General features: G+C 44.9%; 1 protein-coding gene across 1 annotated transcript in view; it reads left to right on the top strand.

Annotated features, from left to right (window-relative positions):
- Nucleotides 1–26,730, top strand: part of SYT9 (synaptotagmin IX) — a 150,075-nt gene that overhangs the window by 120,528 nt on the left and 2,817 nt on the right. The window lies entirely within an intron of this gene.

The raw sequence follows: 26,730 nt of genomic DNA, 5'->3' as shown, positions 1-26,730 counted from the left end.
AGGAGCCAGGGAGGGAGCAAGGGCTGGGGAGGCACAAGGAGACAGAAACACTAGCACAACCAACATCAGGCCACTGAGCAGGCCGGGGCAAATTGGAGGCTGAGCAAAATCTGTTCAAATTGATAGCAAAACAAACTTAATAATATTTTTAAATCATTTCTCAACACAACGTCCCATGCCTCTGCTGCTCATCTCTGTGTGCATGAATTGGTTGGGCTGACAACCCTGAGTCCTTATGTCTGCCTGCTGTTAAGGAGAGTAGTTTCAGAGAGTGGTGGTATCTGGTGGTATCCTGATTGGAACAAGGAACAGGGAAGTGAGGAGTTAATGAATATAGACAGCTCCTTCAACTGTCTTGGATGAAAGAAGGCAAGCGATAGGCTAGGTAAAGGATTCTGGGAGAAGGATTTTCTTTTTCGGAAGCAAGAAATGTGAGCATTTTTACAAGCTGAGGAAAAGTCCATAGGGAAGGAAAGGTTGAAGATACAGGAGGGAGAGGGGATAACTGCTGTATGGGCTTTCACCTGGAGACATGTGATCCAGCTTTTCTCCTAGAGCATGCAAGACATGGTCCCCTCCTGTGACACGCACATCATGGTTCTGTCTTGCCTCCATAGTGTATGGAAGCAAATGTTATTCCATGGGCATGGCAAGGAAGTAGCCTGGTCCTCTCTCAATATAAAGGCAGAAGACCCAGCATTTATGCAATGCCCCCTACCATCTCCTCCAACTACTAGAACTGAGCCCAGCCAATCCCCTTCCTCCTTACTCCCAGGCCTCTTGGTACCTAGGTGCTGTCCTGGGAGTAGTTCTGCCCTCTTCCAGTCTGGCTTAGTCTTGAAAGAGCCTCTTTTCCCCCCTTGGTCCTGGTGGGTCTTTTGCAAGCATCCAGATCCTATTCTTCTGTGTTCATCAACATTCATCGGATTGTTTGGAACGACCTCGCCTCTCCCCCGTGCTCTGTTCTGTACTTTGAAACTGCACCCCTCAGATCAGAGCCCCACCCCCTGTCATGCCATGCACCTCCCACATCCCACCCCTAACACTTGGATGTCACAGTTCTGTTTAGACTTCATCTTTGATTTCAGCACCAGCCCTTGATACAGAAGCTTCTTCCTGCTAAGTCCTTTCCTCCCAGGTCTAATTCTCAGCCTCACCTTCATTCATTTCCAGCAAGTCCAGCTGTGAGCAGTCTTTTAACGTTTATTCTAAAGTTCTAAAAGCCCCAGTGCTGATGCAAGAGGCCTCCTCTCACCACTCAGAAAGCAAACACTCACTGCACCTTTTAGCTTTAATCAGACAAACCCCAAGACAATTGAGAGGGATGAAGCAGCCTGGGAAATGTTCCTAAAAACCTAGATTAATAGAGAGGACAAAGTTCCAGGAGAGAATGGAAGCAATTACACAAATGGGATGTATGCACACTAGTAAGGGCGTGGAGGCATGCACACAACACAGAAGAGAAGGAAAAGCCACTCGATCCATCATGGTGTGAGATCCATGATAGTGTAAGACCCTCACCTAGAACGTGAACTCAAACCTTCTGGGAAACCAGAAACTTTCTCTACTCTAGGAAACAAGAAAGAGGAGGCTGGAGAGAGTCAATGAAGGAGCCAAAGTGATAGAAAAGAGCTGCATGTATAACCTCGAGTAGCCTACACTGATGCCGAGGGAGTGGCCGGTGCTCAGGAACACCAGGCCACACCTGCCAAGGCTGCCAGGGAAGCATTTCGTGGGAGTGGACCCCCAGGCCAAGCACAGGAAGTACAGTCAAGCCACATCAAGCCAAAATACAGACTGAGAGGCAAGAGGTAAGACTAGAGCTGAAGGCTGGAGAGGTTGAGCAGAGAGACTTCAAGACTGGAGATCAGACTTCAGCAAATGGGAGGTCAGGAAAATGAAGTAGGGGTGGGATACGGAGCAGAGGAGAGGCAGCCGGCAGAGGCATGTGTTACTCACAATGCCTTCCCCTTGTCAGCCACCCCACATACACACCCCTAATATCTGCTGAAGAGGCAGCCCTAACCACCGTGGTTTGTATGATGTGTATGTTTGGCAGCAGGTGTTTGGATCAAGACAGGCACATGCTCCCAGCAGCCAGTCTATGGGCTGTCTAATGACTTATGACATGGCTTGATACCACAAGGTGAGTTGGGTCAATTAGATTTTCCAGTGAACTTGGAAAGGTCAAGAAAATGAGGCATCAGCAGAAACAGAAATTGAAGGGTCATGAGATTTTTAAAGATAGGATCTGGAAGTCTTGATAGGCCATGAGAAAGCCACATTATAAGTATCCCAAAATTTTAGTGAAAGGAAGTGTGTGTAAAATAGAGGATAAAGAAGCCAATCAATAAAAAAGAGGAGAGAGAGAAGCAGATGAACAGAGAAAAGCAAAGTCTCATTAATAGCACAGACCAGAGCAAAAATCCAGAGGTTCTGACACCGAGGTCCTGGGAGATATGCTGGACCCCAAACAAAATTCCTGCCCCCACTTCTGTCATGGTTCCTTCTCTTGAGCTTCTGTCAGAATTCATTTGCAATAGTTCTGTAAGTATTTTTATAATCATCACAAGCACTCCCATCTAAACTTTTACTGAACTACATTGAGCAAGTCTCTGTTCCTTGCAACGTGAAGACTCACCAAAACACATTTGGACTTGGGACTGTCCGGAAGCTAATTTGATGAACAGTGTGTTTGACCACTCCATTTGTTTTGACATAGTTGGCAAAATAACATAGATAGGCATGAGACTCATTCCATTGGGAGGAAGCCAGACTTTCTGGAAGAGAAGCACGGAGGAGGGAGAAAACCCCAGTCACTTAAGTGTGAAGAAAGCTACTTATAGGGAAACTAAAAAAAGACCATGATTGGTGACTCTTCATTGTGAGGCATAAAAATACTGAGCATGGACCCAAAAGGTCTGATGGCAATATGGCTTCCTTATGTTGAATAAAGTATAATAAAGAATGTTCCAAAACTGGTCAAAGTCACTGCTTCTCGTGAACATAGACAGCCCACTAGGAGCAAACATGGATGTGTCTTCAAGGGCAGTGTTTTTGGAGGTGGGGAAATGAAGGATTTGAGAATACAGATGGTATTTTCATTACTTCTTCCCATTGCCCTTTGGAATGCTGGACGACTGAGGAATACCTGAAAGATGATGAATAGTTGCCTTAAAATATCAGGTTGATGTTTAGAATGAGGTTCTGAACCATGGCTTAAGAGACCAGAAGAAATCATTTACAGCCAGAAATGCAGAGCATCTTGCGAAGACATGGGGGACTATGTTGCTCAGTGATTGATTAGCTAACTTCATCAAGAAGATTTAAAAGCTAATACCAGGAGCAAGAGGAAGACAGCACAGCAAAACAGATAACCCATGAGACCAGTTGCTGTGAATGACATTAAGTGGGATGTGGGAAAAAGAGTGTCAGGACAGGAGGTTCCCAGCTGTAAGTGATGCATGTGGCCTTAGGTGTCCTAATGCATCCTGCACAGAGAACAAACAGAATAACCCAGGGCAATGTCTACAGCCTTGCAGGTATCACTGACACCCAAGCATGTTAACAGACCACTTGGAAGCAGATAGATTAATGTGCTGTACCTGTCCAGAAAGCTGTGCATCTGAGGTTGAAAACTCACTGAGAAACCTATGTGTGGGACTTAGAAATGACCCCACTAAAGGAATATCACAGGTAGGGGGAAATGCTCCTAAAGCAAATCACAGCATTAGTACAGAGATGAAAAGCTAGCTTTGAGGGAGAAGCCCACTGAGGAGGCATGTCCTGGAAGTCAGTGGTTAAAGACAGTATCAGACAAGTCCTTGAGTTGCTTTGCTGCATGATATGTCCATTAGAATACTTTAGATGTAAAGAACAGAAATCCTGATGTAAACTGGACTAAACAATCAGAAGATGTATCATCTGGCCAAAGGGTGCAGAGATAGGCTGGGGTTCAGGGATTATAGATTCAGTGTCAGGAACACCAATTGTTTCCAGGTTGCTGGACCATCCTTCCTTTAGATTCATCTTCAGGTTGGTGCCAAGAGGATGCAGTCTAGGTGTTGCATCCAGACATGAAAATATCCAGAGGAAAATGTACTTCATGTAGCTCTTTATCAGACTTTCCCTTGCATGTCATGGCCAGAAGTATGTCAGTTTTTGAAACAATATCTGGCAAAAAGAATAGGGCTATGTGGGCCAAACAGGTCTAACCCTGAAGATGGATCCCCTTCTTCTGAGACACCATGAAAAACATCATGCCTTCCTCCCCTAGCAACACCCATCCAACCTTTCAGCTATGTCTCTTCCCCCTCCCACCCAATTTCTTCCCACAACAGCTCAAGACACCGTCATCTGCCCTCCTGGAAATAAACCATTTTCTAGCCAGTACTAAAGGCTCAAACCAGCATAGGCACCACAGGGAAGAAAATCAAGTCTAGATCCCAAAGTCTGGATGCCAGACATGCAGCTCCCACTGAGAAACACTCCAGATAAGAGACGACCCTGGCAGGCCCCCAGCGGCCCCCTGGGAGCACCTGTGCACCTGCCATTGACTCTCTACTCTCCAGTGATGACTAAGATGAGGAGCTTTTCTTCCAAAGACCCAAAACTCTGGCACTCCCACACCTGTGGATGGCCTGAGGAGGGGACTGAAAAGCTCCCTCCGCACACGTCTCTGGTCTGCTCCTGGCCCCCTCCACCCACTGTTCATTCATAAGCTGAAATCAGAATAAAGGATGGTGTCACGCCCAACTTGCAAGACACATGTCACTTTAGGAGCCAGAGTCAAAGCCCGGAGGGTATGTTTGGAGCTCCCTAAGGTGCGTAGCTCAGGGATGGCGCTGCCAGCACTGTGACTGTAGACTACCTTGTCGGAATCCTGGGTTTTAGCTCCTCTCTCCACACACCTCTACCCCCAGCACTGGCCACCGCTGCTCTAGCACACCACCCAAATTGGTTTCCCTCCTTTATGACAGTGGGATTCACTGGACTCCTATCAGCAATTTTCTCCAGTCCTGGTGTGTCAATGTCCCCAAATGTTCACACAGATAATAGGACCCTTGACCCAATGCCAAGCATCTGTCTCCTAAAGAGCAAATAGCCCTTTCCTGGGCCTCTGCCATCAGCTCTGCTGCCCTTTGCTGCCCTCCCCTGGCCATGGGCATGACTGCAGGTAACCCCTTAGGGCTCTGGTGGGCTCATTGACGCAGTCATTCAATAAACACTTATTTAGGACCACCCTGGACCATGCGATGTCCAGACGCGGAGGATTCAGCAGTAAGAATACATGGTGTCTGCCTTCCAGGAGTACACAGTCTAGTGAGGAAAATGAGAGAGAGAGAGGGAAAGAGAGAGAATATGACAGTGAAAGGGAAGGAATGAATTCTAGCTCACCCCTGTGGAAGCCTAGATTAAGCATCATTCTGCATATCCCATGCCTAACACCTTAACCTGAAAAAGTCCGTGGAGTTGAGCACCCCTTCCCCTTTTCAGGTGGAGATTGGGATTTTGACCTCTCTCTAGTCAGTGGAGCATGCTAGTCACATCTGCCTTTTTCCTCCCGAGGATTTTAGGACTTGTTTTCATTTACAAACCAAATATTTCTAAGCAGATGCCAAGCACTATGCCAGGCTCTGGAGATACAGTGGGGAGATGCTGGTCCAATCTCCCATGGAATTTACAAACCAACTAAGGAGAGAGACATAAGTAAATCATTAGACAGATTGTCTAATAACAGTTATGGTAAGTGTTACGTGGTGAAGTGTTCTGTTTTATTCATACAATGGTTTGGGGGGTAGAAGGAATGAATCCCAGAGTCTGAGGCACCAGGAAGTGCCGAATGCTTGAAAGAGGCAGCAGAGCAGAGGGACCTGAGAGTCATGGCCAGAGGCTCCAGCCAGCTCAGTGACAAGCAGCAGCTCCTGCGCCCTTTCCTCATCTACAGCATGCCTACCTCATCCTGAAACTCTCATCTCCATATGCATATCCTGATGTCTCAGATGGGACTGTTGGTGGCTCCAAATAAGTCCAGTCAAAGATAATTCAAGAGCTGCAGTCCGTGTCTGCTCTCCTCATCAATGTCTGCCCAACCCCTCACATGGTGCCAGGCACTAGGAGGTGCTCTGTAATTCCACGTGGTCGTTGAATGAACGCGTGAATTTTGCGTAACTAGCCAGGTAGGAAATGAGCTTCTGCGAAGAATTTGGTCATGGTTGGACTCATTTGATCAATGAAGGCAGCCATTCCTGTTCATTGTAGACAGAAATGGATTTATAACCTAACTTGGCCTGCTGGCCATAAACAAGGTGTCTACTCTGAGTTGCAGCGATACCACCAGTCTACCTCCATGCTAGTGACGGCTCTGCCATCATCCCTGTGTTGTCCTCCTTTGTTCAGCCTGCTTTCTGACCCACAGGGTGCAAGGTTAGGGTGAGCTGACTGGTCTGAGAAATCTTCCTGGCAGAGGAAGGATTTCCAGCAGAAGGGAAAGAGAGCAGAGCAGTGTGCAGTGACAGCGAGGGGCAGGGACGCAGAACAGTGCTGTGAGAACACACTCCCTGAGGTTTGGGAAATGAACCTCTGCAAGGGCCATTCTCTCTCTTTGACAGGCCCTAGGGGCCCCTGTGCTGGTAGTGACCCACTTTTCCTTAAAGATCCAGCAAGGCCTACAAGACATTTTGCTTAAAACTACAGCTGGTTTGTAATTTTGGCCTCAGACAGTAATTACAGCTGCCGGGGCTCCTTGGAGAGATAATTATGGGAAGGATTCAGCACATTCATTTTATCTACACACGTAACCATCAATTAAATCATTACCATCTAATCCTATTCCAGAGTCTAGAAATGTTCTGTGAATATATAATTTTGAAGGCATTGAAGTTTGTTTTCAGATGGTTTTAAGTGAAAAATTGCCCCATTTTCATGGCCAACGGAGGCCCACGCATGTGCTTTCCCCATGAAGGCAGAGCCGAGAGTGTCCCTCTCGTGTGGTCACTCCCTCCCTGGAAGCCTGCACCACATGAAGGACCAAGCAGTAATGGACTGGCAAGCGGGAGCCCGGACTTTGCCTTTGATCACCCATGGAGTTCGTGATTTTCCAAAGCAGGATTAGTGCTAGGTCTCAGAGGTCAGTGGCTGGGGACAAATGGGGGTGGGGGAGGATGCGGATAGCTTGTTTTGCCAAGAAGTTTCCAGAGAGTCCTCCCCTGCTGGGATTCTGCAAGGGCCCTGGGCCGCTATCCACTAACTCATACCAGGTCTTTTCACCCTGGGAACCCAGGAGAGTGTGGCTCTGGGGTCAGACCACTGGGTTCCCATCTTGGCTTTACCACTTCTGACTTGTGTGTCCTTGAGCAAGTTTCTAAGTTTCTCCAAACCTCAGATTATTCCACTCTGTAATGACACAATAATAGATCCTACCTTATAGAGCTGTCGTGAGACTTAAATAAAAAAAATTAACTGGACGTGTTTAATACGGTGTCTGGCACTAAATGGATGCTAGGTAAATTTTAGTAATTGATGTTGTTTAACATACAAGTACGTGCAGGGGAAGGAGAGAAGCAGAAGGGAGACCTAGAATGTCCAGTTCTTCTGTGAGAACCAGCAGCTTTTGGAAGCGTGTGGAGCTGTGGTTGGTGCTGCCACTGGGTGCTCTGCCAGCCTTGGACTTCACAGCCACTGCCCTCTCAGACCTTGGCCTCTCTTGGGGTGACCCACCCAGGAGCTCCTGACTGCATCTCACTATGCACTCCCTTCTTCCCTGTCCTGCCCGATGCTTCTCCAGGAACCTTGCAGCTCCCCCGGCTCCCTGCACAAGCCGCCCTCCTCCTGCTGGTCTGACTGCCCTCTTCTGTCTCTCTCATGGGCTTTTGTGGGCTGACAGTTGAGCATAGTCACATCCCAAGTTGCTGTCCTTAGTCACTTTTTGTTTTTTCTACACCACACAAAGCAGCTTTTGACAGACAACCCACCTGGATGCAACTGCTTCCTGGTCTCCTGACATCAGAGAGACACTTCTTCTAACAAGCAGGACTCAGGCTGAATCAGCTCTTCAGACTCTAAACCTGTATATCAGTCTGTTTCTGTTACTTATAACAGAATACCTGAAACTGGGTAATTTATAAAGAAATAAAATTTATTTCCCACAGTTCCAGAGGCTGGGAAGTCCAAAGTCCAGGGAACACATCTGGTGAGGGCCTGGATCTTGGGGGTGACTCTCTGCACCACTGCAGGATATCACTCAGTGAACGGGCTGAGCAAGAGAACTCACCTCCTCACTCGCTCTCCTTTTAAAGCCATCAGAACCATGCGCGTGACACACATTAATCCATCAACCCATTACTCCATGAATGGATCAATCCATTCACTAGGGCGTGGTCCTCACAATCTAATCACTTCTTAAAGGCCTCATTTTTCAATTCCATAATAGGATTTCCCACCCTCAACACTGCTATAGTGTGGATTAATACATGGGTGACACAATTCAACCCATAGCAGTACCTAATGCTGGGAACTCAGATGCTCTGTCTACGTGATGAGGCCCTGAGGAAGTCCCTATTTGTGAGCGACTCTCCAGGCTGTTGTTTCAGTCCTCCAGTCAGCATTTGGGCTCAGTCCATCTTGCCCTACTGCCCACAGCACATGATTTCTTCTGTTGGGATTAGTAAAAAGCCCAGCTCTTGCAGCTAGCACAGGCCTTAGGGATGGCTTTTGCCCTAGCAGGAGCAGCACCTGTGTGAGAGCCCCTAGCTAGGAACCAGCTCCAAGCACAGCATCCAGTCCAGGTGCTACACCAGCCTGAAGAGCACACATTTGACCTTACATTTGTGTCCAGCCCTGAGCTGAGAGCTGCAAAAGAAATGAGAAGCTCCCAACTGGTGAAATCATGGAGCTGGGATGTCTAGTTTCCATGTTCAGGGATAATCATTGTTATCACTGGAAGGACTATAAAGTGGAGATTAATTTTTAACTACCTCCTCTGAGACTTATAAGAATTAAATAAGTTAGTAAATGCGGAGCACTTACAAGAGTGCCTAGTACCTAGTGTCTGCTCAATGGGTATTAGTTATTATTATTGTTAAAGGAGAAACCAGACCTCATGAGGCTTATGGAGTCCTGGCCAGAAACACTGATTCTCCTGCTTTGGGAACTCCAAGAAGGGCTTACTCATGGGCGGGTCCTCTGTCCAGTCATCACCAGGCCCAGTGATCATGGCAACTTTCTATCCCTAAATCAAACATTTGGTGCCACAGGTAGACGGTCCCTTAAGAAACTGGATACTGGCACTATGCAGAGAAATGGCCACCCCCTCCCTTCCAGCTCCTTCATGTGTATTCCCTCATGGGGAAACAGGAGGGGGATATCCGGAGCTCCCTCTCCAGTGCACTTGTACCTCCTGGCTTCTCTTCCCCTCCTTCTGGAGAAAGTGGGTAGCTGGTTCCTTCCCTGTCTTTTGCCTGTGAGTCCACCCTGGCCCTGCTCAGCCCCCCAAGCCTCTTGCAATGACTCCTGAATAATGAAATGATGCCTATCCAGTGTGCAATAAGGATCCAGTCCTTGAGGGGAGCATGGGAGCACAGGGCATGCCAGCACTGCCTGGGTGTCTACCCTGGGGCCTGGGGCATCCTAGTGCCCTTTTGCTTTGGCATGTGAGGTTTGGCAACATGGAAGTGTGTGTGCGCCTGCATAGCAGGTGAGGTCACCGTGGCTGATGGGCCACTACAGCTTTTTGATGCTCTGGAACAGCGTGGTGGAGACCAATCCCGATCTTGTATCAGAGCCCCTCTGAGCAGGAAACAGGTGCTGCCAGCTCCCCTGTGCCATGGTGAACACATCAGGGAGCTGCCTGCCTGCTTCATGTCTCACCCTGGCACCTCGCCCCAATTCTCTATCTTTCCCTCTGGCTCTCCCTGGCTTCCTTTTGCAGGTTAGAGCCCATACGCCTTAGTGTGCTCACAGAGGCCTTCACGACCCAACCCCTCCCCATCTGGAATCATAGTCCATTTCTGCCTCTTGACATTTTATGCCTAGCCATACCACACAAACTACTTCCAGGACCCTGGACACACTGCTCTGTGATGTCACTTTGCTTCTGCATGTGCTATTCCCTCTTCCTGGCATACTTCCCAGAGCTGCCTTGCCAATGTTTACTTCTTTAGGATTCAACCCATGCATAACTTTCTCTCTATAAATATACCTTTGTGGAAGCTCCCATATGCCATTTTGTGATTTTGTTAGTTGTCCTAAGTAGATTATGAATTCCTGAGGACAGGGATTGTGTCTATACATCTGTAAACACCTAAAGCCTCGTATAGGCCCCAGCACATGGGCAGGCGCTCAGTGTTGGCTGAATGAGAGAAAGAGAAAGAAAGTGGGAGGGCCCAGTTCCCAATGGCTCAGCTTCCCACATGCTCAGCATGAGGTGTGCAAACCCCTTTCTTGACTCAGATTGGGGATCCTTCATTGACAATCATTGTACAGTTCCAGAAGATTGCATGTTTAAACTTACACACACTGAAAAGCTGAATGGAGAAAACCCCACTGGCAACATCCCATGGTTTGTCTAACAGCATGAGATCTCCCTCTCTGGAGGGCCCTTAAGAAAAGTTTTTGCAGTCTACAAAGAGAGAAATAATGCTGGATGTCGGGGTCCCGTGGACTTCGAGACATTTCTCACCTGGAGACGATTTAGAGAGGCAGCCCGGAAGGAGGGCAGAGGGTGAGAGGCCCACCTCTAGTGGGGCTGCACAGCAGGGTGCTCCTGTCTCAGATCTATGCTGAAAGTGGCCTTTGCAGTGCAAGGGTGCTGCACTCAGGTGCAGGGGCCCGGCCCGAGGCTTGGGGAAATATCATTGCCTTTGATGGCTTCTGCTAAAAGGGTGGTGTGTGCAGACACCTCGCGTGGATCTGATCTACCACTCAGGGCTCCAAATCCCTGCTGTGGGTTTCCACAAGGCGGAAGACCAGGGTATACCATGAGTGTGCCAGCTTCAACAAGACTACTGTGCTTTATCTACTGTAGTTTCATGCTGTGCTTATTCCTGGGCAATCTATGCTGAAAATGACAATTGTACCCTCTGTGTCTCCAACGTTGTGTTGCATGTGGTTCTGTTTTCCAGACTTACTGAAATAGGTTGATAAAGTAGCAAAATCTCCTCTACTACAGAGCACAAAGAATTTTCTCAAAAGAGCTCACCTTTTATGGGCCCTCAACCATAATTCTTCAGCAGACACAATGAGTTACAGCTCCCCCAGAGACCTGAGTCCCCGCTGCCATAATTCTCAGCTGGGATTTCATGGTGGATGAATCAGCACCAAGGATGAGAACCCACCAGGCCTGGTTATTGGTGTGGTGCAGTGGCAGGGCTCAGGCTGGAAAGAAAAACTGGAAGCAGCAGGTACCTTGTTCTTTACAGAATGAAGGGGGGTGGCCGGGTGTTTCCGATGGTAGCAGGAGGAGAGGCAGAGGGTAGACTGGGAGGTTTACAAGCAGGTGGGGGAGCAAAGTATTGAGGAGCAAAGGAGACAATCCCACCCTTCAATGCTCAGAACGTGAGGGATTAAATAGCCTTCTTTGGAGAGCGCTACAGAGACTGTTGTGGCTTGGAGGGAGAACCAGGATTCAGTGAAGGTGAGGCAGCGAATAGAAGATTTTACTAAAGGGTTAAGGATGTCGGAGAGTTAGATGATGGAAAAAGAGAGCACCAGAGCAGGGCTGGAGATGGCGGAAAGAGAGGCCAGGTTCAGAGAAGGGGAAGAGCAGGCAGGATGTGGACGACAGCAGGGAAAGGAGAGGTGATGTGGACTGGACTGCAGAAAGCAAGGGGTTGAGGCAAGTTTGGTTTCAAGTGGCAAAGCCTGCCTTACTCAGAGGAAGTAAGGTGACCAGGCTGTCCTAGGGCTGGGAAGATAAAGGCGCAGCCTTCTCATAGAGTTGTTTGAGAGAGGGTTTCTTGCCATGTGCCCATTCATCCATCCATCATCAGGTGTTTATGAACATTGGGTCCAGTGTGCTCCTGGTCTTACTACCACCTTAAACCCTTACCTGCCCGCCTGACCACCTCCTCCTCTCCTGTGCTTGTCTAACCTGGCAATCCCTGTCCTCCCTTCTCCCCAGTGCCGGCCATTGCCCTCCCAACAAGCAGGCATGTCTTGCCTATACTACGATACCTTGGATTAGTAATAACATGATGTTAGCTTTCCTACATTGAACAACTCCTCTATCCAGGGCACTGTGCTAAGTTCTGTGGGTGCATCATCTAATTTAACCCCCACTCTGTGAGGTAAACAGTATTGTCTCCCTAGATGGAGAAAACGGAAGCTTAACTAACTTACCCAACATCACGAGACAAGTAAGTGGTAGAGATAGCAGACTGAGGTAGATTGTATTATCTGTTCATGGTTTATTATTATTATTATTTTAACATTTATTTGTACAGATTTGTGGGGTACAGTGTTTTGCTTCGATACATGCACATGCTGCATAATGATTCACTTAGAGTAGGTAGCATAGTCTTGTACCCAGTAGTCCACCACTTTTCCTCCCCTCCATCTGTTCATTGTCATGTGCTCCTCCACACTCTGTCAGGGTCTTCCACTCCAGTAACTTTGGACTTGGCCCTGGGATTTGCTTTGACCAGTAGAATATGGGAGGATGCCAGTTCCAAATGAGGGCTTTAAGAAGTAGTACATGTTTCTACTCACCCCTTTGAGCTTTTGGAATCAGTCATGAGGATAACATGCCCTGAACAACAGGAGCTTCCTCAGCCTGTTTCTGGAATGACAAGACCTGCAAGCAGACTTCTACCTGTCTGGCAGAGCTGCAGCCAACCCACAACCCCATGAGCAAGAAATTCATGTTTATTGCAACCAATATTAGGGGATTGTTTGTTACTGCAGCAAATGCTGACTGATACAGATTTAAACTGAGATCGTCCTGATTCCATACAGTGCTTTTACACTCCCAGTGTTCTTCCACCCAGTGCTTCTTGGGCATAGCTACCGAGCTTATTCAGGCTGGATCCAGATGTGGGCTTCCATCTACCCCCATAGGAAAGGCTCTGTCTCTTCATCACCTTGTCATCGAGATGAATCTCATAACCTATAGGTGTTTTAGTTGTACTTTTCTCTTTCTTCCCCTGCCCTCTTTCTGGAAAAAAAAAATTTGCACATGCCTGTGCATCCCAGCAAACCCCTCAACCCCGCATCTCTGCTGGTCAGGCAGCTTTGAAGAAGACACAGCTATATCAATCAGAGCACAACCAGTTTCTTACATGGTCAGTTTAGGGATCACACACCTGCTGGTTCTAAAATATTTTTCCCTTCTGTGCTGTTATTCAGTTCACTGAATAATGTAAAACTAAAACAGTGCCTAAGAATTTTCTGGAAAATTGTTTCGTTTCCATTCTGCTGACACCAATTCATTATCCCTTGTGATTGTATATTCTCGAATGATTTGCAGTGTAAGCTTTTTGCTAATTTACTTTCAGTTGTTTTGCTTCTGCTGTTTCTTTCCCACCTAATCATCTGCTTCAGCATAACCATAATTTCCAAAACCAGTAGGACTTGCAGTGAACAATATGCAGTAAAACTGATTAACTGAAAGCCCTTTGTTTTTAAAACCCTGAAAGCTAATGGAATTCTCTTTTATTTTAGTAATCATGTTATGTTCTCTGGGGTTTTCCACAAATGTCTTTTTAAATTTTGTATTCTGATAAGACTAAACTTTGTAGTTGCAAAGATTTGATTCCTCTGAAGTAGGACATGATTTTCCCTAGTTATCGATCTTGGCTTGAAAAGCCCTGAAGTGGACATTTTTTATTTTTCCTATGCAGCATTCCTTCCGTCCTCTTCTGATTAAAGAAGCCCGCTTCCTTGAGGTTTCATCCCCACTTCCCCTAACTGTCCATGTGGTTTGGGTAGAAATAACTGCACCCTTAGCTCCAGGAGTGTCTCTGTGTCCCCCCAGGCTTAAGTTCAAATGAAACATTTAAGGATTGGTTCAGGGTGGACATAGTACCCAATTTAGGCTCAGGAGATTTTGGGGCACTGTCAGGAAAGGTCACATCTTTCCAGTGCACTTGGAGCTGTGAAGATGTAAATGTGGAGTTGCTAGCTGCTATCCTGCCAATAGAACATTAGTGCCCTCCCTGTAATGGAGCAAAACAAAAGAAAGCAGACTTGAGAGGTGGAGAAAGTGATAATGAATCTAGTGACATTGTCTAAGCCTCTGGATCCAGCTGTGCCTGAAGCTGTCTCTTGCAAGGGACTAGCATGTACCCCATGACCAACAATAACAAATCTGACATAGTTCCTGATCAGAATTCCAACTTTGGGGAAAGATATAACTAGAAAATCATTCTTCACACACAAAAGGAGAGAAAAAAGCATCAAAAGTACCCAGTTCTTAATTTTAAAATGTGAATGAGCAGTAAATAACCACTAAGTTAAAAGAAAAAAAAAAAAATGAAAAAGTAACAGCACTACAGATTAAAAAAAAAATCTTTCAGGAAACAAAATCAAACTATAAGAAACCACAGTCAAATGTGAAATAAGTCAATGTGCATAATGACTTTAAGCAATTGACACCTGGAAAATCTACCATAAGCACTGCTGCTTGTCGCCACACTGGCCTCGACGTATCAGATAAGAATGTCCTGGCTCACAGACACAGACCATGCCCTACGATGTCAGCAGGGCCAACTTGCAGGCATCCCTGTGGACTGTCCACCTTCAGGACTGAAGGCCTTTTCACTCCTGATTCTGTTACCTGCCATTCTTCTCACACAGAAGAGCTGCCCTCTGACTCCGGCCACTGCTGTCTCCCATGTAGGGATTCAAATGCTTGGGTTGGGCCCATCTCAAAGGCAACTTCTCCCATCCACTTGTGCAGTGTTTTAAGAGGCTATTGTAGATAAGCTGTAATTGTTGGGAAAGTTTTGTTTCTGTAGAGTCAAATGACCTCCTTGGAGCATCCACATGTTGGTTCTGCTCTATCAGAACAGCTCTGAACATCTCCCCTCCCCAGAAGGCTTTTTTTTTCTTTCTTTATCTCTTGCTTACCCATAGACCTTTTATAGAGAGCTGGTCCCTAGTGCAGAGCATAAACTTCATCCGATATAGCCAACAGACCTCGGACTGAAGATGTCCATCCGTTAGCTGGCCTTCAACTAACTAGATGCCCACAGCACTTTGAATAGGACAATTATCATGCCCTGGGTCAAGTAGGATGCTTTGGGATTCCAGGGACAAAAAACCAAACTCAAACCGCTTTAAGGAATAAAATGAATTTGTCTCATGTAAATAAACAATGAGAGGTGCGTTTTAATCCAGAGGTTTACAATGTCATTAGAACGTCTACTTTAGTAGGTCTCTGAGATTCTCTTGGCTCTGCAGTCTTCAGAGGAGAAAAGGCTGCAACAGCTAATCAGCTATCATCCATAGTTTTAAAATAGTTAGGGGAACTTGATGATGGGTGGATTAGATTGACACAATGTCTGAACCCACTGATCCATCTTAAAATCACTAAAAATAGGACAACCAGACGTGATGTGCCTCTTGCTTTAACACAGCTCTTCACTATCTATGAAATATTCTTCCAAAAAGTTTGAATTTCATTTGAAATCAAGCCTCTGAATTTTCCTACCTATTTATAGGAAATATGGGGATAGAGGGACACATTAAGCCATGTTTTTGAGAATGCAGACAGCCAAACTGAGAATGTGGACAGTCTTGCAGAATAAATGGCATGAGGTTGGGAGGAGACTGGAAAACTATTGAGACATTAAAAGAGACAGGAGACTTATCTGCCACATTCAACATCTGACTACGTTTGGGTTCTGATTTAAACAAACCTACTCTTAAAAGATAGTTCTGAGACAACTGAGGAAATTTGAACTTAAACAGGTATTAGATGATGTTTGGGAATTATTGTTAATTTTGTTAGGGGAAATAATGGTTTTATGGTTACACATTTTAAAGTCTTTTTCTGGTTATAGATGTGTATGTATTAATAGATGAAGTGATATAATGTCTGGGATTTGATTTAAAATATTCCAGCATGAAGAAAGAAAGAACACCTGAGACTGGGTAATTTATAAAGAAAAGAGGTTAATTTGGCTCACCATTCTGATGGCTGGAAAGTCTATGATTGGGCAGCTGCATCTGGTGAGGGCTCAGGCTGCTTGCACTCATGGTGGGAAGTGGAAGAGGAGCGGACATGTGAAAGATCACATGGTTAGAGAGGAAGCAAGAGAGAGGGAGGGGACGTGCCAGGCTTTTTTAACAACCAGCTCTCCCAGGAACTCATCTATTCCCTTCCTGTAAGAGCTAGAACTCACTCACCCCTTCAGAAGAGCATTAACATATTCACGAGATATCCACCCCCATGACCCAAACACCTCCCACTAGGCCACCTCTTAAAGGCCCCACCTCCCAACACTGCCATATTGGGAACCAAGCCTCAACACGGGTTTCAGTGAAAACAAACCATATTCAGACCACAACAGCAGGTGAAATGACAATAACCGTTGAAGCTGAGTGATGGGTACTTGTGTATGGTGAAAACGTCTATACTATGAATTTATAAGAAATAACTGAAGCTGACCAAGACCTCATATAAGTACCCACATCTGATGCATCCAGAACCACAGTGTGGCTGAGACTTTATTGAGTTGGAGAAATACAAGAGAGTTTGAGAGAGAGTAAAACAGAGAGAGAGAGAGAGAAATGGGGGGGAGAGAGAGAGGGAAGGAGGGAGGGAGGAAGGAAGAGAGAGAGAAATGTAGAGAACAAGATGGGCTGGCCAAGAGCTTGTGAAGAAGTATTGGTGATGTCATTTTTGGAGAGCTCAGGTGGAACTGGCCAGCACCTCACCAGCACAAGAAAGTGAAGAGAGATGTTGAGCAGTTGGCCGGAGCTGGGAAGCCTCACAGAGCTGTTCAGGGAGGGCTGGCTGACAGGGCACTGGACACATCCGTTGCCAGGGACCAGTTTCAAGTCTGGCAGAGGCAAGCAAAGTGGCAGAACCCCCACCAAAGTCAGCCCTGCAGAAGCTGTAGCATGGTGCTGGGACCAGAGGCTGAGACCAGTAAGGATAGGGCTGACCTGGTATAAATAGGTGGCCCTGGGACCTGCAGGTGACAAGAGTAGCTCTGCAAGCCACATCCAGCACCAGAGGCTGCAAGAACTCTAGGTCCCACCTAGTAGGGGGCTGAGGCTTCTGCTGGGCTCCCTAACTCAGTAGGTCCTGACTTGGGAATTATAGGGGCCAGTGCCAGGAATACATCTAGGTTCCAGGAATGACTGGGACTGGAGACTGTTGAGAGGCTGGGCATTTATTTCCTCTCTGACTCTGCTCTCTCCTTTCCTTACCTCTACCGCACTTCTCTCTTTATCCATATTCTCATTTCCCTATCTCTTTTTTCCCTTTCTTTTCCAGCTCCATCTTCCCAAAGAAGAACCTCTTATTCATTCACCTTGCGTTGGTTCACACAGCTGAGGTAGTGGGGTGTGGGGATAAAGAGCAGAGCCTTGTCTTACAGCATGACTTCCAGGGACTCGCTGCTGTGGCCAGATGGCACTTCAGCTAGGGAGTGGGAATATTGTCAGCGTGAGCTGGGAAGATATTCCAAACCGTGTTCCCCCAACCCCTAGTGGCTGGCCACTGGCACATTTATCATCATATCCCACACAGTCTTCAGTTCCCTGATCTGTCCCACACACAAGTTCATTTAGCCGGCGTTTACTGAGCACCTGTCTTGTGCCGCATGCTGTTCCGGACACCAGGAATGCTGTGCTGAGCAAGGCAGGCGGGACCCCTCTGCCATGGAGTTCATATGCTGGTGGAGGGAGGTAGACAGATCACAAACAGTTAAACAGAAAAATAGGTCACGATGAGCTGGCGGATGAAAATACAACAGTGAGATGTGCTGGGTGGCAGGGAAGGCCTCTGAGAAGGTAACACTTAACCTGACTAACCAGAGCAGACAGCTGAGCAAAGGCCTGGAAGAGCATTTCCACCACTGAAGTGGTGGCCAGTGCAAAGCTCTGGAGGAAGTAGACACATCCAGAAGCAGAGGGGAGGCAGGTATAGCTGGGACTGTGAGTGACAAGAGGCACGGGATGTGAGGTCAGGGTCAGGGTATGGAGGGCGGCTGCTTCTGAGGTTCTGATCTCACATGCCCTCAACAGGAGCACCAGGGAAGAGAAGTTGGACCCAGTCCCTTCAGCCAGTGACTCTTCAGTCCCATCTGAGTGACAGGCCAGAGGCTCCCTGCAGAGTCAAGTGAGGGCAGCTTCCCTAAAGGTGGTCACAGTGTAACACACCAATCCCTCATGAAGCCAGACAGCTGCCTCTTGATGAGAATCTGCCAGCTCCAAGAATCACCCTCCATTTAGTACACAAATATCTCTGCCCTTTTTGTCTGGCCCTAAGTTGGTTTCTTCTCCCCATATGGCTCTGTGCTTGCCTGAGGAAAGCTCCAGGCTGTTGCTTACCCTTCCTACTCCCATCTGTGCTCCAGGTCTCTGCGGGTCATCTGCAGAGGTGCCAGAACTGCTTCTTCCAGCTGTCATCCTCTCCTCCCCTGCTTATCCTAGGCATGGACACAGCCCCTTCCTCAGTTCCCCAAAGCACAGCTAATGCCAGACTGTAGCATTTAATGAAGCTTTCCTAAAGGTTGGGGATAACATGAGTGATTGTAAGACAAAGCAGGTAATTGAAGCTGGAAATTCTATAGCCAAGGAAAGAAATATCCGCCTGATAACATAATTGCTCCTGGCAAGAGGAAACTGCCTACAGGGAACACATTTTACAATGTGAGACAGAGTAATACAGCTTCTTGTGCTAAGACAGGACCTGGGCTTTACCTTTGATAACCTAAGCCCCTACCATAGCCCCCCAAGGAGCTTCTCGGCAGGGCCCGGGCACACTGTCATGTGGGTGGTTCCTTCACTGTGCCAGGCTGAGCGAGAAGCTCAAGTCACATTTCTCTCCACTCACCAAGTGGTGAGTTTGCCTGGAGGGGGCTCCTGTTCCTAATTCACAAGAAAGCCCAGTGCTAATAGCATTGTGGAGATATGAATTTCATGGTCTACAATCAGTATTTTTTACAGGAAAGCAGATACTAAGATAAGATAAAATTAATTGTGCTGATAGGTGTTTTCTTTTTCTTTTGACATTGTGAGCATCTTTGAGATGAGAAGCTAATAGCAAGAATAGTACCAAAAATGTTGATATTATTAATAACTTATGTCAGTAAAAGCCTCCAAACATTTAGGGGAAAAGAAACTTTCTATCTCATACCCTCTTTTCAAACAACAAACACATTTAAAGGTCTTTATTTCTCTCTCTTTCTCTCAATGTATCTTTATCTCAGAAAAAAGTAAGCTGCAAGACATTAAACGTTTTTAATTAGCACGTATTTAATTGGTTTTTTAAAATGAAGTTCTGATCAACTTATCAAATGTGTTTATTTCATACAAGTGTACTTCAAAAAGTTTGTAGAAAGTGCAATTGAAAAGTAATATGAATCTTTCCATGAACTTTTTGAAGACCGCTTGTGTGAGTACATCCCAATGTTTAAGCTAATTCTGACACCTCTTCCCAAATGTAGGAAAACTCATCCATAAATCATACCTGGAAAAGGAAAGGGGAGTATGAAGGGCCTGGGGAAGGGGTGTGAAAACTCCTGCTTGAGGCCTTCAGCAGTCAGTATCTTATCCCTTGTGGTATCACAATAGGCTACAAGTTAATTCTGCAGCAGCTCCTCCTTGGCCTGAGAAACCTGGGTGACAATGACCATCCCCTGGGTCATGTTTGCTGAAGTGAGTATCACCACCCAATCAGGTGAGGCTGATCCCAGCAGGTGCCCGAGGAGGAGATCTCCCTCTGCTGTTATCTCTTCCTCAGGTGGTCTTTGGAAGGGATTCCCCTTCCTCCAACAACCCCTCGGTCATTTCCTTTTTACTCTGAGCCATTCTCCTTAGGAAGGAGAACCCAGATTTGACCCTGTCTCTCTCCTTCAAAAGCTTCTGCTGGCTGGCCATACCTCTTACAGTCCCTAAATCAATTTATTTTGTGCCTTTTCTTCTGATACTTCCTAAGCCTAGAATACCTTTTCTCTACTTTCTCACCATGTAAGTTCTACATAATATTCAGGGTTCCGTTTAAGGAACCAATAAACCACCTCCAATAAACCACACCCCATAGCATGAAGTGCTGACATAATTATTTGATTACGAGTCACATTGCCCATTTGCCATCTCTAGCTTTTGTCTTATAGTTAGGTACATCTGTCTTCCCTCCTGACTGTGAACCCCTGGAGGGATAGTGTTTCCTCCCCATAGTGAAAGTGAAAAGTAGGGTCTGTCAGTATTCACGGTATTTAGTTGACTGGGCTCTCTGCTGACCTTTGCTACAGATAATGAGTGAGCCTTTCCTCTGTAGCACAGGGTCCTAGTCCTAAAACACAAATAGGACTATGTTTCTTTCCTACTTAAAATGCTTCAATAACTGCCCTTTATCCTGAATAAGATCAAGATCAGGTTCCCTGCCTTGGCATTCAAGGTCCTCTATGACCCTGCCTCCATCTCCTCCTTGCAATTTATGTTGGGGCTGTGCCTGATTGCTGGTGGTTCACACATGCTTTTTATTCATTCCCATGCCTTGCTCCTGCTTTACCTTCTTCTAGTGCTGTCCTTTCTACCCCTCTTTGCCTGGCTAGATCCAGCTTATCTTGTAAGTATCTATCTGGTCAGTTGTCATCTTTTCAGGAAGCATTCTGAAGATCCTCTAGTATGAGCTAAATGTTTCTTGTCTGTGCTGTCTTCTCCTAGCACTTTGTGCCTACCCCTAACACAGTGTTCGGTGTCACTTGATATTATCTGTGTATGTGTCATCCCCAGCACAGCCAGCTGCTCCTTGAGGATAGAGATTGAGTGATATTCATCATTGTATAAACAGTACCTGGCAAAATGCCTGGCACAAAGCCACCATTGAATACATTCTTGTTGGATACAATCCTAATTTCTTCTCTCTTACAACTTGTAAATGATTACTGATTTCTTAGACAGACTCTGAATGTTAATTAGTCGTTCTTTAATGCATATAATTAACTGAGCACTAGCTCTGAAAGCCAAAGTTCCATTTTCTTGGGGACTAAGTGAGCCCTATCTTCCTTCTGGCACCCACTTCTTCAAGTGCAAAGCAACACCCATAAGAGTTAAGGCAATGGCAGTCAAGGTCCCAGTCATCATCTCAAATGAGATTTGCAGCAGCACAAAGACTCGAACAGTCTCATAAAGGCCTTGGTAAGAGACCTATCTTAGTGTAAAGGGCAGGCTGGAAGACCCACAGGCATTTCCTCCAGAAAGCTCCAAACCCCTCATGTTGGGAACCACCATGCTGGCCGCTGTGCTGTCAGCTCATCTCGGCAACCTTTCGAGAAGCCTCTTTGCATTGCCTCATGGGCTGTATGGTGGGCATTCCATTCAAGTAAGGATCGATCAGTCTTCCTCTAAAATAGTCACTTTACAGAGAGAAATGGGGGATTTCAAGCATTTATTTATTTTTTCAACAAAAATTGGTTGAATACCTACTATGGGTACTGAAGATACATTTGTGGGGGAAAAAATAGACAAAAATCTTTACCCTAGAACTTACATTCTAGTGGGAGACACAAAATAAGCACTGTAAATGGGCATATAGGGTAATAAAGTACACAATTATTGTGAAAGTAATGAGTACTATGAAAAATAAAGTAGAGCAAGTAAGAGGGATCAGAAGAGTGGTGGGCTTTGTTGGTTTGTTTTTAAGGGGTGGGGTAATCTTAGTAGGAATGATGGTAGGGCTCACAGAGAATTGGAACATTTGAGCAAACACTTGAATGAGAAGAGAGAGCGAGCCGTATGGCCGTATGGACATGCAGGCTGAGGGAACAGCCAATACAAGTCCTTTAAGGAAGTTCGTACAAGGAACATTGAAGAGAGCAACGCAGTGGGCTGCAGAGGGAATGAGAGAGAAGTAGGAGATGAGATCAGAAAGGTAACAGTGGGCAGAGCTCAGGTTACATAGAACCTGATAGATCTTTGTAAGTATTTTGGCTCATTCTCTGAGATGAACAGAGAGCCATTGCAGAATTTTCAAGACAGATGTGACATAACCTAAGCTTATAACTGATCCCTCTGCTGCCTTGTTGAGAATAGACTATATAAGGGCAAGGGCGGAAGTAGGAATATCCATTAGGAGTCTACTGCTGTAATCCAGATGGAAATAATAAGGCTTGAACCAGTGCAGAAGCAGGGAAATTGATGGGAAGTGGTTACATTCTGAATATATTTTGTAGGGAGTCCCAGCAGGATTTCCTGTAAGGTATGAGGAAGAGAAGTGAAGTATGATTCCAAAATTTTGAGCCTGAGCAGCTGGAAGGATGAAGTTGACATGAAGTGAGGTGAGGAAGGCAGCAGGTAGAGCACCTGTGCCAGGCGATCAAGAGTTGGACCTACTAAGTTTGAGGCACCTATCAGATAGTCACAGGGAAACACCATGTAGCAGTTAGATGCAGGAATCTAGAGTTCCAGAGAAAGGTCAGGCTGTCATTGCAAAGATGGTTCAGATATAAATGAAGAAGAGAAGAGGTCCAAAGACTAAGAACTGGGACATTCCAACATTTAAAGACAGAGAAAAGAAGAGAAACTAACAGACTGAGAAAGTCATTGCCATTGTCAGAAAACCAACAGAGTGTGGTATACTAGAAGGCAAGAGAGGATGTTGTTTCCAGGAGGAGGGAATGGCCAGATGTGTCAAATAAGATATAATAAATAAGATGAGGATTGACAACTGACACTGTTTATCAATGTGCTGGATATTGGTAGCCATAGGATGCTGTGTTGAATAGTGTCCCCCCAAAATTCATGCTTACCCAGTACCTCAGAATGTGATCTTATTTAGAAATAGGTCCTTGCAGATATATTTAGTTAAGATGGAGTCATACTGGATTAGGGTAGGGCCTAAATCCAATGACTCGTGTCCTTATAAGAAGACCATATGAAGACACAGAGGGACATACAAGGAGAATGCCATGTGACAATGAAGACAGGAAGTGGAGTGATGCAGCTATAAGCCAAGCATTGCCAGAAGCCACGAGAAGCTGAAAGAGGCAAGGAAGGATTCTCCCCTAGAGCCGTCAGAGGGAGCATGGCCCTGCTGACACCTTGATTTCAGAAGTCTAGACTCCAGAACTATAAGAGAATAAAGTTCTGTTGTTTTAAGCCATCCAGTCTGTGGTACTCTGTTACGGCAGCCCTAAGAAACTAATACACTTGGTAAAGCAGTCATTTAATATTTCTATACCTCAATTTCCCTCATCTGTAAAACGGGGATAATAATAGTATTTACCGCAGAGAGTTGTGGTGAAGAGTAAATTAATTAATGTGTGTAATATTCCTAAAACGGTACATACCAAATGCTGTATCATGTTAACTGTTATTAAAATTATAAATTTAATCATTTTGTTTTGAAATGAAAATATTTGTTTTTACTTATTCTTTGTATAATTCTCAATTAGCTCATTAATTTGACAGATTAAATTTTTCTAAACTTCTAAACACAAATTCCACACTTAATTAAATTTTCTTAAACATTTCAAAATAAAGAAAAAATCTTATAAATCTAGCAAATAAAGTTCTTGTAAATAGTTAAGTGCAATTTAAGCAATTGATTAGCTAAATTCCCTTTAATGTTGCAAACTAAAATCACAAATTTTAAATGTGATTATATCAAATATTTCAAACATCTAACACAGTAGTTGTTAAGCAAATTGTCCTCAAGTACTTAACTCCTATAGGGCTAATAAATAAAATCTTACACGTTTATATTAAATTATCTTAAGCTTTCAACATTTAAAAAATTAACTTGGGCCGGCCCGGTGGCGCACTGGATAAGTGCGCCGCTTGGGAAGCGCGGCAGCGCTCCCGCCCGAGGGTTCGGATCCCACATAAGGACCGGTTCCCGCTCACTGGCTGAGCGAGGCGCGGGAGCAACACCGAGGGTTGCGATCCCGTTGCCGGTCCCGGTCCGGTACGGGCGCGACACTGAGGGTTGCGATCCGTTGCCGGACACGAAAAAAGACAAAAAGACAAAAAAAAAAATTAACTTATAAATTTAGTATAATGGATTTTCCTAAGCATTTATAAATTAGACTACTTAGACTATAAATTTAACCAGTTAAGTTCTCCTAAATATATCCATTAAGATCATAAATCTAATAATTTTCTACTATATTATTATCTTAAAAACATAAAGCATAAGTAAAGCAGAATTGGGATAACAAAATGTATATTGCATTTGAATAAATATACACAAAAGCATCTTTATTTCATCATTTGTAATTCTTATTTGTTATACCTTTCTGTTGTTGCAAAGTTACTTTTCCAATTTTAGTCATGCGATGCATAATGCCGTTTTAAGCAATGACGGTGGAATGCATATACAATGGTTGTGCCATAAGATTACAATGAAGCTGAAAAAGTCCTGTCACATAGTGGGATCATAGCCATTGTAATGTCATAGAGCAATGCATTACTCACATACAAGCAGTAGGCTGTAATATATAGCCTAGGTGTATAGTAGGCTGTGCCATTTAGGTTTTTGTAAGTACATTCTGTGATGTTCACACAACAATGAAATCACCAAATGATGCATTTCTCAGAGAGTATGCCTGTCTTTAAGCAATGCATGACTGTAATAGGAACAGAATTATCAGTTCAGGTCCTCTATAGCAACAGAGCTTACAGATGGCCATTCACAGATTTCAGTCCCAAATTGCAGACAGGGATGGGGTATGGGTTGCCTCCCAGGAGAGTTTTACCAGGCTATGAATTAAAAAAAACAAGTCCCTTCTTCTGGTTGTCTTCTGCTTGCTGTACTTTCAGTGGGAGACAGTCCCAGGCCTTTTTAATGGAATTTTGTTTCACAGTCCAGTGCATCATATACGAGGGTACTTCAAAAAGTTCACAGGAAGAGTTGTATTGTATTTTAATTCTATTTTCCCACGGACTTTTTGAAGTACCCTAGTATATGCTAGGAATTTTTCAATTTTCACACTTATGCAATTTTTTATCATAACTTTTTTCTTTTTCATTCCCTGATCTGGGTAGAGGGAATTACACACACGCACCCACACACAGCAGTTACAGGCAGAGCTTCCTGCCAACACTTCATTTTACTCTCTTTTCTTCCTCATCATCCTTGATTCTGTACTCATCTAATGGCCACTGTGAGCTCTTCGAGTGTGGGGATGCATCATTCGTCTCTGTGTTCTTAGTGCTCAGCACAAGTGCCTGGTGCTCAATAAATGTTTGTTGAGTGAATTAGTAAATGTAATGAATATAAATTTGGAATAATAAATTCCTCCACTTACTTTCATTATGTAGAGTAATTTTTGCCTTATGTAATTCCCTAACTTGCCCCCTCATCTGAAGAAATTTGACTACTCTTACAGGCTTGCCTCTCGTCATTTCTAATGAACCACTCTCGGCAAATTACAGTTGACATGTCACACATGCAAACATATACCACCTTTCCCCTTGAGGTCATCTTCACAATGGATCTTAACTCACTTTTCTACGAAGTCTGGACTATTCATAATTCTTTGCTGGACTGGGAATCCATTGTAGAAAGGCACTGTAGTGGAGTTGGCATTTAAAGCATGATGCTTTGCCATCTGGGACACAGGACTTAAGACCAGACATTTGGATCCTTAAAGGCATGGTGGCAGTTTCTGGCTCTGCCATTTCCTACCTTTATTATTTGGACTTTCTCAGACTAGGTTCCCTCATTTGTAAAACTGTTACTGTAATGTTTATCACAGAGAGTTGAAGTGGGGATTGAATGAGATAAGGTATGCAAAGCTCTTAGGATAGAGCAGTAAGCTTACGTGCTCAGTAAATAGTAGTTATTATCCAAATGGACTTCCATTTTCCACATTAGTGCCCCAATTTCCTGATCAGCAGTGTAGTCACATTCGCACTGCTTTATTTCTTTAACATACCATTTCTTCAAGGGGAGCAGCGGAGTGAATAAAAAAAAAAAAAAAGAATGCCCTCTTTGGAGAAAGGGAGAAGCTAAACAGAATCTAAGCAGGCAGAGCACAAAGTTTCTTAATATATTTGCAGAGCTGTGCTAAGCAATAAATAATCAACAAAATCCCGAGATTTTAGTGCTTTCTAAATAATATTTTAAAATACAAGTTTAACAATATTAAGTACATGAGATTGAATCATGTAATAAGAATCATTTCAATCTTTGACAAGCTTCTTAGTTCAGAGCCTTTAGGTACTTCCTGCAATCAAAACCCATTTTCAAATTCACAGAGAGAGGTTATCTAATGCTCCACTCAGTCTTTTCATGTTCTTAATTTCAGGTCAGTTTCAATGGCCTGTCTCACATCAGCTGTCATTTTTGTGATCGAAATGTCACTGCACATTATGGTTTTCATGGAGATGGTTCTCATCTTTAGTTTCAATTCAATTTAATTCAAATCAGATCCCTGTGTCTCAGGACAATTGAATTCACTTAAAATCCCCTCTGTTCAGATAGGATTGTAACCATTACTCCCTGTTGATGCCACAGAATTTCCTGGTACCTTCTAAACCTGTGGTACTGCCTGGGAGGCCACTGGTTCTGAAAAAAGACACTACTGCTCTGCCCACTGAAATGGGCTTGGCACC

The sequence above is a fragment of the Galeopterus variegatus genome, unplaced genomic scaffold (assembly GCF_000696425.1).
Source record: "Galeopterus variegatus unplaced genomic scaffold, G_variegatus-3.0.2 Scaffold788, whole genome shotgun sequence".
In the NCBI taxonomy this organism is placed as follows: domain Eukaryota; kingdom Metazoa; phylum Chordata; class Mammalia; order Dermoptera; family Cynocephalidae; genus Galeopterus; species Galeopterus variegatus.
The sequence above is the reverse complement of the archived record's forward strand: the minus strand, read 5'-3'. Positions and strand labels throughout refer to the sequence as shown.